The sequence below is a fragment of the Pyrus communis genome, chromosome 2 (genome assembly GCF_963583255.1).
Source record: "Pyrus communis chromosome 2, drPyrComm1.1, whole genome shotgun sequence".
Taxonomy (NCBI): domain Eukaryota; kingdom Viridiplantae; phylum Streptophyta; class Magnoliopsida; order Rosales; family Rosaceae; genus Pyrus; species Pyrus communis.
The window spans coordinates 12,032,373-12,038,372 of NC_084804.1; positions in this window are offsets into that span (position 1 = coordinate 12,032,373).

The following is a 6,000-nucleotide window of genomic DNA, read 5'->3' on the forward strand; positions in this document are numbered from 1 at the left end:
TTATTTTGACCTATAAATTTGTCGAGAAAAAATTTGCATACAAATGTCTGCCCTTTTTAATTTTTGGTGAAAAAATGGTGAGAAAATACCTTTGCTCAACAAATTTTATACTATTTCATCAGGCAAACTATTTAATTTGGAGGGAATTTTTATTTTTTGGAAAAAAATGTGGGAGAAATTTGGATGGTTGCCTAACAAATTTAGAACTGTTGACCAACAAAGTTAGGTAAGTTTGCCTGACGAAATTGGGCAAACCCATAAAAATTCAAAACTTTCCCTATTTTATTTATTTATGTTCAAACGGATAAAAGATCATCGAAATTGATGACCATGTCAATTCCGTGTGTGGTTTACCTTCAATTAGTGTCCTTACAAAAAAATCATTAAAATCAGAGTTAAAATAACCGTTAAATCATGATGATACGTTTTCAACCATCGAAGGATTTCATCCAGTTATCTAATCCCTGAAAATTTGTTTTAGATGATTTTTGGCGTATGCAACCTCTTACTATAATAAAAAAAAATATGACGGTTGGATCGTTCAAATTAGTTTCGTAGACTGTGTATCCCGTCAAACAATAGATTTGACAAACACTTAAGAGTTTATTCTATACTTCTATTAAGTAGAAAGTAAAATTTTGTGATAACCACTAGTGTAAATATTTGATGATCAGGTTCGTTTATTGTATTCTTCTAAGGTTGAGGAGTGTAGTTATACAAAATCATCAAAATCAGAGCTAAATAACCATTAAGTCGTGATGATACGTTTCTAATTGTCAAAGAATTTTGTCTCGTTACCTAATCCGGAAACTTGCATTTGGGGGATTTTTGGCATATTTTATCTCAGAGTATATACCGACTACATAGGCAGTTGGATTGTTAAAATTAATTTCGCAAACTGCAAAAATTATCAAAGGGATTGAATATGCGAAAATGTTCCTCACTTTTACTCAACAAAATATTTCATTTTGCCCGATGAACTATAAATCCTAAATTACAAAATATACCTTTGCTTGACAAAACTTGAAACATTTGTTACACAAAATGTGGCATAATACGCTCCAATTTTTTTTCTTGGCGCGAAAACTTTGCCCGTCGAAATGTTTCGTAGCCTGAAATCTTTGAAAAAACTAGCATTGACCACTTTTTGCCTCCAAAATTTTTTATTCCGTCAAGTAAAGTTACTTTGCCTGACGAAATTTGGTTCGTCGGCCAAATGGTAATTTCTTGTATGTCATTATGTTGGTGAGTTATTTTTCAATCATGATAAAATGGTGAAATTAGCGATGAAATTTAATGTGGAAATTAGTGTAAGCAGAAATGTTCTTTTAGTCACCAGGTGATCAAAGAATGTATGTTTATTCACTTTGGGATTTGATATCAAGGGTGGAAAATAAATAAATATGTTTTCAATTTTTTATTCTCAACTTGGTATTAATCCAAAGTGACTATCTATGAATCCTTGGTTACTAGATGACCAAGGGCACGGGACTTATAACCAATTTGATGATTATTGTGTGATGTAGTGATTGGAGGTGTGGAGGTAGCAATATATAGTGATAGGGGTGGTGGCAACAATGAAGATGGCACTGGTGACAATTATGGAGACATAAATTAACCACATCCAATAGGAGAACAACAAGTAGACTGTGAGTTCAATATGACATATTTACATACCTTTAAACGACATGTGGATTGCTTACCCTATAGGTCATGAGCCTTCAAGCAAGGTATGTATCAAGGAGACTTTCGGGCCGATATCCTATTCGGGGTCTCCCTTGGATGTCCCCAACTTCAGTAGGCCCATATGTCAAGGACAACACCAAAGGTATATGCTCAAGGGGTATACCTAGCAAAGTCTACCAAGCTAGCAGAACAACACATGTATGCCTAGAATGGTCGCAATCGGTTATCGCAATTTAACTACTCAAAATTCTCTTAGTTTAGTTTCTCTCAAACCCTTTTTCTAACTTAGGCATCAAAGACTCTTTGGTGGACACGCTCCCTTCTTTCTTGGGTGTTCGTCAATTAGTTTGAAAGTGCTAATTGCGTTTAGAGGTGTGATTTCTATTACGTATCTTTGGCGGAAATTTTCATCCACACCTATGATTACTTTCATGCGTCGCTACGGAGGAAAGAGGCTAAATGAGCAAGTCCTCGGGGCGGGGGGCGGGGGGCGGGGGGGGGGGGGGTGGGTAGGGCATGGGTTGTGATAGAGGATACACAGGTGGATCCATTAAGGGGTGAAGGAGGTCAGTTGATCCCCTGAATTCCATTGAATCTTTATGGATGATTTGGATGCTACCCCCTTGAAGGTTGGAGTTGTCCTTAATAGATGCCCTCGACATCTTGATAAAATGGCTCAAAGAGGAGTTGCCGTTCTTATAATTTTTTTTTTAAAACATCAACTTGGGCATTATATTCTTGGTATGCATTTAAGTAGTGATTTTTTTTTTTTTTCAAAATGAAAGGAATTGGTGGTCTTGAAAAAGAAAAAGTGGTGGAGTCGGGGAGGAACTTAGTATATAATCATATTTATTTGCTAATTAATTACATTGGTTTTGATTCTATCGGTTGCTATTGCTTTAGTGAAGAGAACCTTTTTCGCTATAAATGGATCCATTATGTAACTGAATGGAAGATCAATAGTTGAATGATATCATAATGGTTTATACTAAGAACAATGTTTTCTCTTCCGTTGATAATGAAGCGCGTTTTCAAAATATGAAAACATGTTGTGGGCAATTGTAACTTGGGTTATCATTTGTTCTACAAAATTATGAATGATTGAATGTTTAAGGTTATTATATAAGGAATATTGGTGAACTTTTACATGTGATCCTCCAAATATTTTTTCTTGAATCTGCTACTAGGAGGATAGAGGTTGGAGGAGGGATTAGGTAAGGTCGGCGAAGGAGACATGTTGGACAAGATGGGGGTGGGTCGACGGAGGAGGGAGTAATTTGGGTAAGACCTGCCATGGACCCAGGTTTGCCGTGGAAGAGTGAAGAAAAGGGGTGATTGGTTCCATTGCATTAAGAAACTCTGAAGCCTTTGCATCATTAGGCACTTCATATCATTCTGATACGCTTGAATCTATTTTTTTTTTTTAACTTACACTTATTTGATGCTTGTTTTTAGGCATGCATGCCTGTCTGCAGTTTCACCCAGCTTCATTAATTGGTTTTGGACTTTGCTTGGGCACGTAGTTATCCAATGGTTGAGCCTAGTAATGGTCAAAAGCATCAAAACAAAAGTATTGATCCGTGTGCAGACAGAGATTGCGTCACACGGTGTATCATGTTCTTCCTCTGAAGAGTATAAGGTCATCTCCAACCAAAGGTTTAGTTAGAAAGCTTGTTTTAACCCTAATATTTATAAGAAAAAAAGGAGAATTTAAAAAACTTTGGCCCAAAAAAAAAAAAAAAAAAAAAAAAAAAAAAAGAGGACAATACTGTTAGATATATCTGACACTAAAGAGTACAATATAGTTGGATATATCCGATAGAAAATATATTAATAATGAAAAATTCAGCCCCGCCTGAGACTAGCTGGCTAGCTGGGTTAGGCTAGCAGGTTGGCCCTTTGACCATTTTTTGTCCCGTGAGGCCCACAAACCCTTTGGCTTAGCTCTCGGTTGAAGATAATTTTCAGGCTATTTTTTGTCCTCTAAACTCTTCGGTTGAAGATGATCTCGTTACGATGCCATTCATTTAGTCCTGTGCACAACTAAATCCATGTTAATACCAAAATTAACAAGAGAAATTGATCACTTCTAACCTCGGTCGTTCTATTCTGTTGAAAATTCAATAATGATAAATTCGCAATATTTTTTTTTTTTACATGTGTGTAAAACTATGTATATGTTAAAAGTTCGGTGTTAATTTCAGCTCTATTGCAGAATAACTCATTTCTACGTCATTATTGATGTCGAAATCTACAAGACCTTTTGGATATCTACCTCTGTAGACCATCAAATCCCAAAATTTTAAGATGGTGATTATCTAAACTCATTCCGGTAGACACTGCCATTTTAAGCTTAGATGTGAAAAAAATTGAGATTCTACAGTAAAATTAATTAGCAATATGGAGAATAGTTCAATTTATTTATAAGTATATGGAAAGTCCATTCTTCCGTCAATATGGGCTTCATTCTCAACATGCCCCTTTACGTGTGACAAATTTTTAAGCCTAACATGTATACAATACAAAAAGGTGACGTAGAGATCATGTGGTCCTTTAACTGCACACGTGGGATAACCTGCTTTAACACTATACCCATGAAAATTAAGGTTTTACCATAAAACCAGATGATAGCATAGAAAGTACTCAACCCAACTTATTTATAAGATCATGCAAGATCTCTCATCCCATCAATACTGTGAGATTCAATCTCACCAAGATGATCATAAAATCCAAGCTTCGAGCTCTCTCTGTAGTAGTAGTACACAACGACACCAACGATAAAAGATCAAATCCACTGTCGGCGATGCCAACCATGATCCGGGTGACCCCGATTTATGTACGGCTGGAAAAGGGTAGGGTTAGGGTACCATAAAGTCCGTCCAACCCACCAAGGCTTATGAAATGTATGCATGTGCATTTGTGGTCCAAGGATAAAGTTGGTGCATATAGATTAAGAAAATACCACATGTGATGGTTTAGCACTGGGTTCTTCAACATTCATATGGGACAACATTTTCCACACACATATGCATTTTTACATGTCGCGAATGCCTAGCTAGAAAATAGTTTTTCATACGATTATCACCAACGTGGGGACCTTCTCGGCCGTGCATGCCGAATTTATTCAAATACCAATCTCAAACAACTAACAATAATTTTGTTATATGCACGAGGGATATTCTCATTCGTGATTAAGATTGTGAAAGTTGGTAACGAAATTTATGGTTTTCATTTGTCTAAGATGGAAGCAACATATTCCACAAAACCTACCAAACGAAAAGAAATGATGTGGATAGTTTTCACTGCTGAAAGAATTTCTCATGACACAACAACAATTGAATAATTGAAGTGAATATGATGACGCATATGTTACTTTTATCGTAGTAGTAAAAAATAATCATGTCTATATATCATGATGCGGATTTGATCTAATAATTTACAATTTAACCAACTAACGCTATTATTTCTAAATAAAAACAATATGAATATGATGTCAGTTTAAAGTTGCACGTTGCGCATTGCGATGTGTAATTTTAATTATTTCTATTAACTTAAGATCAAACATATGATTTTAATTATGTTACTCAACAAGTCAAATTTTAATTTAAAAATTATTGCATTACCCTGAAAAATATACTTTTACCATCACCCTGCAATCAGGTTCAAATAGGAATCGAAAATGAATAAATCAGATTCTTTCCGTGTAACGTGTACGTGGATAAGATATTTTGACACGAATGTATGCGTTGGAATTTAGAAGTGTGTCGGCTAATGCCTGAAACAGATTCCATTCATGCTGCAAGTAGCAGCAAAAGAGAATATTGATTTCTTGACTTATACGATAATTGGACATTTTGTACGATTTTTTCCTTCACTTGATATGTTAAATAAAGATGTTATTTTATAATTTTTTTCATCTCTTTGTAGGGTTTAATTATTGAGACAAACGATCAAATACTTAGAACACGCAACAACATTTATTATGAATTATATATATTTTTTTAATCAAGAAAAGAAATTTATTGAAAGGAACTGCCCCAAGAACAACCAGTACCAGTAAAATCGAAACGTAAAGCTTGGGTCGAATAGGCAGAAAGAGTGCAATCCCAGATAAGAATATTTGCACTACTGATCCCTACACTTGTAATCACACCAGCGAGAACATATTCCATGAAATATTCTGACGGCCAGACTTCTAATATCTGCAATAATTGTTTTGATTCTCCAAGAAACTCTAGACCTCCCATCAACCTCCTCAATTACTAGTTCAAAGCCACCTTCCACGCATAAGTTTTTAATAAATGTATAAGAAAA